General features: G+C 38.0%; 1 protein-coding gene across 2 annotated transcripts in view; it reads right to left on the bottom strand.

Annotated features, from left to right (window-relative positions):
- LOC141455771 (protein amalgam) overlaps positions 1-12384 on the bottom strand; it is a 553007-nt gene that overhangs the window by 59776 nt on the left and 480847 nt on the right. The gene's annotated exons all lie outside the window — the stretch shown is intronic.

A 12384-nucleotide genomic window follows, 5' to 3' on the forward strand; every position in this document is an offset into this window, starting at 1 on the left:
TCAAAGCTAGCGACACACCACGGAGCACATTGTGTGCAATCAGTCAGCTTGACTCTCTAGTCATATCTGGAAGTTCTGGAGTGGACACCGTCCCGGAGCTGTACTCCCCCTTGCGCTCAGGTAGTTTGCAATCCCGCCAGTTCCCATTTCTCTCCGACTCACATTTGTACACATGTTTAAATATTAAACACCCTGTGTAGACCAACGCCATTCTCCTGAACCACTTCACATGTTGCTCCATATTCCAGCCCCCTTCCTACGCAGCTCCCTACGCTATTTTGATTTATTATTTATCCACTTTTTCTGTATCTTACCCTTTTATCCGAGAAAATAGTATTATGACCATGTAAAACGTTCATATTGATACTTTCTAGAAATACTTTTTCTGTGGGCCCCTCAGCCCCTAAGTCACACATGATTTTTTCAACATTCTAACTTATAAACCTCCATTGAACTGGGAGTTGTAAAACTTATTTAATGACTACATAAAACAGCTCATTACGTTGCAATAACACTTTAGACTGAAGTTCCTCCTCTTCCTTCAAGGGAACTGTACTCTATAAAATTTTTCTGGAGAAAATACTTCAGGTAGAAATAGAACTAGATGTTGAGCTGCAGAACTAGGTGTTGTGCTGCAGAACTAGGTGTTTTGCTGCAGAACTAGGTGTTGAGCTGCAGAACTAGGTTTTGTGCTGAAGAACTAGGTGTTGTGCTGCAGAACTAGGTGTTGTGCTGCAGAACTAGGTGTTGTGCTGCAGAACTAGGTGTTGTGCTGCAGAACTAGGTGTTGTGCTCGATTTTGTGAATTAAGCAATAATCGTGGGAGCAAATGTGTAAAAAAGTTAAAAATATATTAAGTAAAGTGGGAAGCCCACTCCTGCTTACAGAAGCATTATCTACAGAATTTTTCCTGAACAAATCTAACAAACAAAAATGTGAAATACCAGACGAAAGAGAGTGCGGCTGTTTAGAACGACTTTTTTGTTTTAGTTGTAGATAGATAGTTGAATAGATGAAACGGATCTCATTTGAAACAAGACATGCCATGTCCCTCTCTATGAGCGGTTTTAGGGAACTAAGAGCGGGCTGAGTGCGGAGTGTAGACAAGAGGGTCTACCGAACTTCGCCCAACTAAATTCTTCCCACATCTGGTGGAGGCTACTCAAGGGTGCGCTAACCACAAGCCTTCCTCTTCGGCCTATCTTCACTGCCACACGATTCCAACTTCCTCTTACCGACTTCAGTGGCCCACAGATCCAGTAGCCTCTTGGAATGTGCAAGTCCGCAATAAAGTGGTAGGATGCCACTGTTTTATTATTTCATCAAATATTTCGCTCGGTGATGCCACAGCATCTGGAAAGTTTACTGATTTTGTGGCATTTCTACCGCAATCTCTTCATCCAAACGTACTTCCTTACACCAAGCTAATCGCACCTGTTCATTCGTAACTCTAAACATCCTCTCCAACAGTTATTTCCAACCACACTTTATCAGTTAATGGTATCTGAATTTTTCACTTGCTCTAACAACTATTGCAACCATGAAGAATGTAGTAGACCTTCATTTCTAAGGTTTCATAGAAATGGACAGGCGAAAATTGAGGTTTCGGAAAAGGTGTGTAGAGTGAACGAGTTGGAGTCGGCTTAACTAAAAAAAATCTGGAGGGTATTCTGACGTCACTTCCCCCCGCATTTAGAACGATTTCACTTGCAAATCATTCTGCTAATGCCGATTTGATTAATTAGGGCCGCCTTTTCGCGGAACTCATTCACCATATATTAGGACTCAGAGGACTGTGAAAACATTTACGGTGAGAACTCAATATCGCAGCAATTTCCCATCAGAGGAAAAAGAGGAAGTAAAAAAAAAAAGAAGAAAAAGTAGACCGAATTTATCGGATATTTAGAAAAATCTAGGACACTTTCCTTCAGGCATTTCTATGGAAAGTTTTCCCGATTTAGGGCAGAATGTTATGTGAGAAGTTTGGCCATTGTGCTTTTATGGAGGCTGCGCTCCGACTAAACACTATTTTGCAGATCACTCGCGCCTTACGGCAAGGAAAACAACCATCTGTTCTTCCATTTTGTTCACATCTCTAAAAAGGTGCGTTTATTTCGCCAACTAGTTATTGAACAGCTAATTTATTCTAAATTAGTCGTTTTCAAATTTCATTTCTCATCAGAATCTTTACAGATGTATAATGTTTCGTAGTTAACAGATGTACACATGTCTGACTTTAGTGAATTTTCCATTTTTGCAACAATTTTACGGAGATTAAAGCTGTACGATTGGTCGACAAAAAATGAGCGAAAAAGCTTAACGATGAAACATTTCCAATTTTAATTTTTTTTTTCTATAAAAAATGAAATTCTCAAATTTTCCTTATAATATAGGAAAAATCCGCTTTTATAACAATATATTTTTTTTTTTGCAACAATGTAGATCTTCGAGAAAATCGTTACCGAAAATGAGCAAAAACTACTCTTTGTTCTAGTCCTTGTATTTGTGTTGTTACCCTTTTTTTTATTTTCATGAATGAGGTATCATTTGATTTGGATTTTCATGTAGATGTACCTTTTGGGGGCACTTCAAAGCTGTACATTCAAAAGGAGAGGAGTTAGCCCCATTAATGTATGGCCCCCATCTCAAGCATTTATTACTAATAACTCTGCAAATCTTATCCCGATTTTTTTTATAAAAATTTGGCAGCATGATGGGGTTAGGATTCCCTTGCTTAACAATTAAGTGCCATCCTGCTCTTACGCCTGCTAAGGGGTAGTACTGCAAATGTTACATTGTCGGCACTGCTCTCTCCTTCTTCGAGAAACATTCTGCGAGGAAGCAGCAGCCAAGAAGTTCTATTACGAGAGTGAACGTCTTAAAGAGATGGGCGAAGCTCGTTCAATGTCCCAATTTCTGAATAGAATCACAGATATGAAGTTTCCTGTTCTTTTATTCTCAACAAAGAAAACAAAATTCTTTCTTTACAAAGAACACACCTGTACAGGAGACTAAATGTCGGAGCAGCAGGAGCAGAGCCAGTCTGGCTGCCAAAGTAGCTCCGGCAGTTTGAAACGCTTCATGAAGCCCATCAAGTAGACATTTCCCTTCACTTGGCTAAACGTTCCGCCCAAGGCCTCGGCTACGCCTCCCCCGTTCCGCCATCACTTGTGTACACTTGAAAACTCACTTTATTAAAAAGGGATTTTCATTGTGGAGTATAGAGAGACTCCGCTAACTGAGTTTTATATTAGATTTTTCTTCCAGAGAACTTCAGCCAAACCCAGATTGGCTTCTTTCTCTTTATTCGGGCCCTTTCCTCCCGCCACCCTGAATAAAGAGACGAGAAGTAAGGAGCGGAACCGGAGACAAGGAGGCGAAGGTGTGCGGAAGGATAATGTGGTCTATTCCCTGTACTTAAAGATTATTAAATGAGAATGGGCCCGAGGAAGTTTCATTTAGAATATTTATTCTAAACAAATCTGTTGTGAATTCTCGTTCCACTTTCTCCATCTCTTTAGATAACTTTATATAAAGCATTAAATTGAAGGACATGAAAGTAACAAAATATGGATTTTATTAATTAATACAATACCGTAACTTCATACAGCTAATTCTTATTAACCGCATCAGAAATCGCCTTTCTAATTCTAGTGATTTCCTTATTTAATTTGCCTACTATACCAGTTTTGGGACACGGTGCGCTCGTTCAAACGGACAAATTCTATTGACTGAATGGTTGTTATCTCTGGATGTTGGATGAGGAAGAAGGAGAACAGACCGACTGAATTTCATCGGTGGCCCGTGGGTAAGCTCACCTTAGGGGATGTTATATACACACTAGGGGAGCAGTGATGGCAGGGCTGGCGGGGGTGCTGCATGCGCCAGTGGACCCTTCTTAACTGCCCCCAACAACAAGGAATGTCTTGTTAGCCGCCTCTGTGTGTACACAACCAACCGACCGAACGTTCATCTTCGGCTTCCTTTACACCTTGCCGCGCAGCCTGTTCGCATAAAGCCCGACACTACAACTTAAAAGAAACACAAAACAAAACACTCCTCTTGTCGTTACATTTGTTCAAGTTTTCCATTTCCGTAAAACTTTAAAGAAACGCAAACTGCCGGAGCTACTTTGGCAGCCAGACTGGCTCTGCTCCTGCTACTCCGACATTTAGTCTCCTGTACAGGTGTGTTCCTTGTAAAGAAAGATTTCTCTCTTGTGAAAAGCGGTGGCTAAAACTTCATTTTATCGCAGTGACCTTCTTCCAAGTTTAAGGAAACAATTATAATCAGTGTCTAGGGAAGTTTAATAACAGAATGCCTTTCAAAGAGATCCGATTTTTCTAGCCTAACGAGCCCTTCAAGACAACTGGGGATACTTCTACCAACAGTATCAGGAAGTTAACTCCCGTTAGAGAATGTTCTCGAGTCCATGTTCATTTCGCTTTTTAGCCTTCAGTCTACTTTTAATAGGGGGGGAATTTTATTAATTCTGAAAAGATGTTTCTTGATTTGTAACATGTTGTATAACACTGCCAACTCGTTCCAGTAATCCTTTTCTGAATGATATAGAAATAACCCAAGTAATATAGGTCTGAAGAGAATTTAATAATTTCTGAATTACATTCATATTTTCAAATTACTTGCAGACATGAGGGGAGCAGCTGTCAGAACTGATGCAATGTGGAGCATTTTTTCTTATTCAGATTATTATCTCATATTCAGACTTTTCTGCATGTTAGATGTATTAATAGCTTTTCTTTTCTTTTGTACTGCTCTTGCATCTCTTGAGGGGAAAGTAATGGGATCGCGATCAATTTTAGAAATAGAATTTCCACCAGAAGAAATACATTTCTTCGGATCACCTTTTTCTGCTGAGACTGTGAGAGCACGCTTTGAGATCGTGTCCGTTTGACCTCAAGTTGTCACCGGAGATACTGGTATTCATCACGTCACTAAATATCTTCGATTCTTACGTGCATTATACAGTTGTAAATCATACAACATACTGAAATGTCACATTAGAGATATGCCAGCCCCAGTAAATTTGTCCACAAAAAAGAAAAAGTAATTAACTTACCGATTACTTAGTTTATTTAATAATTTTCTCGCGTTCATTGCCTCTAAAATGCTTTACGTATATTGCAATGTATGTCCTAAACACTTGAGCAGTATTTAGGGAGTTTAAATGTGAGGTAAGAATTCGTAGTTTGGGATAACCAACGTTCGGGAGAAAGTCAAGTAAAATAGTTTTTTTTTCATTTAGACGTTGGCGGGACGCAACTTAATTAAGGAATCAAAACAACTCAATGATATCTATATAGTTCTGAATCAAAATTTTACACTTTATTCTTCTTTCTATGATTTGATATCTCTTTGGGGGCCTCATTTTTGTTTTTCATGTCATACGTAGGTGGATTTTAAAATGAAAAATATATTATGTGGCCCATAACTGGCGAGTTGAGGTGAGGTTGGCGTAACTGGGGTGGAGAGTAACAAATGCCACCATGATATATGGTAATAAAAAACACATGAACAAGCGAACTCACACACGGAACAAAATGGACGTCAACAATTACACACGCAATATGTCCGCCGATGTGACGTATCTTTCCTTCTTCTATTCTACGTATTTTGCCAGCGCGTGAAAACACTGTTCTAATAATTATAATTAAAATACACTCGTACGCAAATACCGTGGGTTTAGGGGGGGGAACCGTTTTGAACCCCTCACAAGACTCCTTTTTTTTTACAATACGCAAGATCCTGACCCCATTTGTTCTAGATGTATTTGCTTCTAACACTATTCACTTTCTAAGCACATTACAGAAAAGCTCACAAATCGAAAAAGCTGCTCTTAAAAATGACTTTCTTCTAAATCGTAATATAGTTAGACATTCGATTCACATAAATGTCACAGAGGTGTAAGAAACGTCTGACAGAGGTAGCACTTTAGAGGCATGTCTAAGCCCCTAATCTAAGAACCTTGTTTAAATATAATTTCTGGGTAAATGTGCCATATTTAATCTCTTTAACAAAAAACTTACAGTTTAAAATGTTAAGTATAAGGGTTGATTAAACGCCAAATGGTACACAAATCAGCAAGTACCCAATGATTCATTAATATTTCATCGATATCTTTAATGTAATTTTACTGCATTCTTTTTATTATATTTTTTAGAATTTATTAGATGCCGCAGACCCTTATGCTGGCCATTTTCATCCTCAAAATATTTTTTTGTATAGCGAGAAGACTCGCTTCATTTAATTTAGATTCATTTTAAAAGGAGGTATTTAACTATTAATGCACAGGTTGTTAATGAAACTCTAATTTAATTAATAGATCTGCAAAGGGAAACACAAAGTTACGCATAATAATTGAAACAATCAGGATTGCAGTTTGGGCTCACCAATTTTCTTCGGGTTTGGATTTCATGTCTATTCAAATTAAAATTTTAGAGGTGACGAAGCCCTGAGACTAAACCTTAAACCCTAAACCCCTCCTACAGCCAAGGTAAACCCTTCAGTAAAGAGGCACTTCCGGTTGAACTACTTTCAATAAAAACTTCTTCTTTTTTATGATCACTGGACCTCAAAACTAGAATTTCCGCTGAAGATTCTAAACTCTGCAGATCGCATTACTCCCTCCTACTCAGGGTAGTAATCTTACAAATAGATATTGGTCTGTTGGTGGGAAGCTGAACCGGTTGTTTGGTTCTCTACAGATCAAACTAAGAACATCTTTTTTACTCGACAGCAACATTTCCTTCTGAACTGTAATCAAAGTATTATCTAGATTGAGTTGTCTAGAGTTCTTACGAAATGGATGACAAAAAGAAATAAACATTGAAAAAAAAAGTGAGTAGACAATATTTATTAAAAAGGTTACCATGGCTACATTGATGTATCCACGCTAGAATGGAGCACGAGGGTGCCGGCTGGATGAGTGTGTGAGACAGCTCTACTAGGAGACACTTTAAGTTGTGGTCACCAGGTTTGTGAGGGAAGTACTTTAGTACCTCCACGGTTAAAGCTAAGTATATCGACTGGAAACATCTTCCTGTAGTACCATCCTTAATGGTGCTTTATCCCACTAATACCGCTCCAACTATATCCTTAGATACCTAAAGTTTTGGTATAGGGGCCAGTGGTTGTAATTAAGAGCTTTAAAACATTTACTCTTGCTTTTAGTGTCCTATTCTTACACGGACTTACTTTTACTTTCGCTCGTAAGTACTGCCATATTGTAATTTGGTTGGCTTTCTACTTCGGCTTTCTGCAATAATGCCGTTCCTACGTCTTCAGAGTACTGAAAAAATAGTTTTCAAATTGGTTAAATCCAAGTATAGAACGAGGTGTGAATAACTAAAAAACGGAAATACAGAATGTTCAATTCCATGTTTAGTTCGTTTTATATTTCCTTAGCGCCATCATTGGCACTGAAAACGAGATTTAGAAAGAAACTTGCATCCGGTAGTGTCGCAATTTGTTTTTATAGAAAACTATATTTATATCTTGGCATGCTTACTGGACACGTGACATCCACAAATTGAAACTAAAAGACTTCCTGAAAAAAGTATGTTTTGGCTTGCCTTCCGTTTTAGAGTTTTTGTATTAATAAGGGCAGGGCCGAATTTACCTATAGGCCAACTAGGCTTTAGCCTAGGGCCTCAGGATCAAATGGGGCCTACATTCACATTGTTAGCAAAATTAAAATTACGCTATTCTAAACACAAAACATAATATTAACATTTTACATACTGATAAACGGGGTGTTCATTTTAAGACGGCACAAATGCATTTCATGCTTAAAAGATTAATCTGTGAAAAAAATGGTAGAGGTAAAATTTGTTTCCCGTCGCCTCTAGTTTCAGAATATGTGACTTGATTTTAGATTCCTGCCCGCATACGCGGCTGACGCGCGACCAAAAGTGAGGGTTTGCAGTTGACCCCCATTTTCATATACACAGTTTTAAGGAGTATAAAAAGTGTGAAAGAAACCGGAAACCGCAATTCGATATCTTCAAAATTAAAGGTGCTAGGCCATTTCAAAATCTGGTATTTATTAATCATATTTCAATTTTTTAACTTGTTATCAAAGAGAAAGAAGAGGACGCGATTTTTATGTATCTTTTCATCCCCTTTCTACTGAAAATTTTGCCAATTCAGTAAAGATAGTATTTATCGTAAAATCGGGAAATAAGTCGTTTTCGGAGTGATTTCTCTAAGAAAAATCAAATGTTAAGAGCTTTAAATGTTCTCAAGCATACACAAAATGGCTAAAAATTAATTTTACATCTGTTACAAACAAGAAGGTTTAATAATTATTTGGTAATTTTGGGACAGTTGCGTTTAATTACACAAAAAAATTGGAAACCTCCTGCCACATATTTAAGTGATCAATATCTTTCATGTAAAGGATCAAACTTATTCCTTAATTTATCAAATAATGCACTTTACACAACTTCCGAAGCATGTACTGTGCCTTCAAAGGTGCCTACTCAGATACAGAGAGCTGTTGATAACCTCCAGGCTAACCTGGATTGCTAGCCAGAGGAGGCTCCTTTGAAACCTCATAAGTGGAATAGCCTAGGGCCCCTTTACATCTAAATCCGGCACTGGTGGTCACCATATGCAAATAAAATATAAACAAATTCTATCGAGTAGTTTTAGACATATAAGAAGTTGAAGATTTCACTGTTTCAAACGAAACAAAAATTTAATTTAAATTTACGAGATTTTACACAATTATAGACAAAAGTTGTCTCCATATACAGATAAAATATAAGCAAATTCTATCGAGTAGTTTTCGAGATAATTGACGTTAAAGATTTCACAGTTTCAATTAGAACGAAAATTTAACTCCAAATATCTCGTTTCCTACTCGATAGATTTTTATGAAATTTTATACAAGTTTAGGCAAATTTTGTCTCCATATACAGATAAAATATAAGCAATTTCTATTGAATAGTTTTCGAGATAATTGAAGTTAAATATTTCACAGTTTCAATTGGAACCAAAATTGAACTCCAAATATCTCGTTTCTTACTTGATAGATTTTTTTGAAATTTTATACAATTATAGACAAAAGTTGTCTCCATATACAGATAAAATATAAGCAAATTCTATCGAGTAGTTTTCGAGATAATTGACGTTAAAGATTTCACAGTTTCAATTAGAACGAAAATTTAACTCCAAATATCTCGTTTCCTACTCGATAGATTTTTATGAAATTTTATACAAGTTTAGGCAAATTTTGTCTCCATATACAAATAAAATATAAGCAATTTCTATTGAATAGTTTTCGAGATAATTGAAGTTAAATATTTCACAGTTTCAATTGGAACCAAAATTGAACTCCAAATATCTCGTTTCTTACTTGATAGATTTTTTTGAAATTTTATACAATTATAGACAAAAGTTGCCTTCATATACAGATAAAATATAAGCAAATTCTATCGAGTAGTTTTCGAGATAATTGACGTTAAAGATTTCACAGTTTCAATGGGAAACAAAATTTAACTCCAAATATCTCGTTTTCTACTCGATAGATATTTACGATGTTTTACACAATTATAGACTAATGTTGCTTCCATATACAGATAAAATATAAGCAAATTCTATTGAGTAGTTTTCGCGATAATTGATGCTGTACATCTCACAGTTTCAAATGGAACCAAAATTTAACTCTAAAGTTTCATTTTGAAGAGACTTTTTGTCGTTTCCTTTACGACAGATTATTGAGAACGTTTATATAATTATAGACAATTGTGGTGCTTCAGCCTGGGGCCTCAGGATGAAGAGGGGCCTACATAAAATGGTTAGTAAAATTAAAATTACACTATTCTAAAAAACATAACATATTTTATATTAACATTTAACATATTGATATATAAGTATCACAGTAGTGATGTATTTTATTATCTCTGATGTAATTTACAAACTTAAAAATGGGAGGGGAAAGGGCCTCATATGTGGAATAGCCTAGGGCCCCTTTTCATCTAAATCCGGATCTGAATAAGGGTAATGTTCGGTCTCATCACATGCATAATGTTGACAGGAAGGTAGCTTGACTTCACCCCCGCCTAATGGAGCCCCGCTTAGATGAAGTTTCATGGAAAATGTTGCCAGTAAAAGTTATAGTCCTACATGAATGTTGAATATATACACAGAGTTCGATGAATGTGCACTTTTCGGGAGGGAAATAGTTCAGTTTGGTGCTCATCCATGTGATGCAGGGGTTGTTGCTTCCAATAAAATCGTGACTTTAATCCTCCATAGATAGTGCACTAAATTTAACCTACAGCTTTCAATGACAAGCTTGGAGGTTCTCTCGTTGACCATTTTCTATAAATAACTTTTTTCTTGCTGGGGAAATCCCAAAATATATATTTAGAAAATTTGACCTGTTTTGGATGGGGGCTAAAAATTTGGTGAGGAGGGTATTAGTGGAGAATGGTGTGGTGTAGAGGAAAGGGAGGGATATTGATTGGAGCACTCCATAGCCGGTCTTTCATTAACGCACAACACGTTGAGGATTCTACTAGACTGGGCAAATATACGGAGAAGATGGTGATGAGTGTGGTCTGGGTAAGTAAGCAGAGGTGAGACAAATAGAGCAAGATGAGGCGGGGTGTGCACTTCCAGCCACTAGGGCTGCAAGATAAAAGCCCCGTATTTATCTTACAGCCAATATTTATTTACATTGTAGGCTAGAACCGCAGGCAACCGCCCTAACAGTTATACAAACTGACATATCCTTACACACGCGCACGCAACATGCCCTACAACCAGTCAAACATCACGCCCTTCAATAACACACTCACGCGCCTTAGTAGAGCGCAGTCTTTTTTACTCTGACTGTGAGGATGAAGAAAATATCGGGAGCTTAGTAACACCAAGGGCCAAATAAGAAGTTACACTTCTCGGTGAAGTATTGATGGGTTTTGGACTTGGAGGGCGTAAGAGGAAGTCTGGCTACTTCGTTCCGCATAATGCTCTAGTGTGTTCATATTGGAATTTTGAGGCATTTCAATTTGTTTTGTTTGGGGGGGGGGGTACCAGGTAAAGAAGTGTGCAGCCAACCGTCCGTCTCTCTGAAACAATCGTTGCCCAGTAGTGCAGAGTCTTCATAGTCAAAAGTGCATCGCAAATCCAGGTATGCATCAAGAACCTAGGCTCTGATGTCCGCCGAGGAAATGAAGCTGATTGACTGGGAGAGGAATGTATTGTCAATTTTTGGCCTGGTGAATGTTGCGCAGTCTAAACAGAGAAAGAATTGTATTTATTTGCAAACGATCTTGTTTCTACCATAAAGTTAGATCGATTACGCTGGTTTGGCCGTTCACGTAGGAGGAAATCAGACGGCCGTAAAGAAGACTGTGAAAGAATACCCACGCTAAACACTCAGGTAATTGCAAAATCATTTGGGACTGATTAAACTTTGATAAAGAAGCCGGGAGATACGAACTTTTGTAAAAAAGTTCTACTACATTCTTGCAGGACTTTAAAACAGAATACCAAGTTTGAATTTTTCTATTACTTGGAAGATATTTGTTTGGCTATTGCTGCAAACATTCTCGTCGCACTTTCGAGACCCAAAACATTGCCAGTGAAAAAGATTCGTAAATTAGAAACGATCGTGATAATTACCAACGAGGAGTTACCATGTTTGCGAGGAAAGATTGGGGATATTCAGCATCCGGGCACATAAATTTTCCATTTGCGCATGTCCAATAACAAAATTCACCTTGGTTACTTAAAGTGAAAATGCTGAAGAAATGATGTGTTCATCTTGTTTTCCTATTTCCATTTGTGGAAACATTTGACTCACGTTAGCATTAAGGTTTCTGCTAAATCCTCAAGAGGGGTTGTTGTTACATCAGTGGTAGGGCGACGTTTTTTGATAGTGGGAGGTGGTCTGCCGCTTGCCAGATACACATGGTGCGTACTAAGTGGAAGAACAGCGGGGGAGCTGAAACCGGAAGGAGGATAGCCGTCGCTGTTGTATCGCCGCCCTCTTTCGCCTACCTTGATGTACAATATTTAGGGGTGGGAGAGGCTTAGTCTCTTTGAATCATAAAAGACACTCGCATGTTGGCTAATGCACCATACGCTACTCAACCACTGACAGACTTTGCCCCCGCATTCCTACGAAGGACTAGTCTCGAGTGAAGGACGCAGCAGCAGCTCCCCACACCCTATTCAGGACGGTAGAAAGGCATTAAGGTAAGAACACAACATCCTTCTGCATCCTCCAACATCTAACGGCCCATAATACAATACAATTCCACCAGACTTACTCCATTTATTTTTTCCAAACGCACCACCATACTCCACTTGTTCCACCTTTCCAACAATGTTTTCCAAAGTAAGAAGAATAAG

Source organism: Rhodnius prolixus, unplaced genomic scaffold (genome assembly GCF_049639745.1).
Source record: "Rhodnius prolixus isolate KJV_2025 unplaced genomic scaffold, Rpr scaffold_4, whole genome shotgun sequence".
NCBI lineage: Eukaryota > Metazoa > Arthropoda > Insecta > Hemiptera > Reduviidae > Rhodnius > Rhodnius prolixus.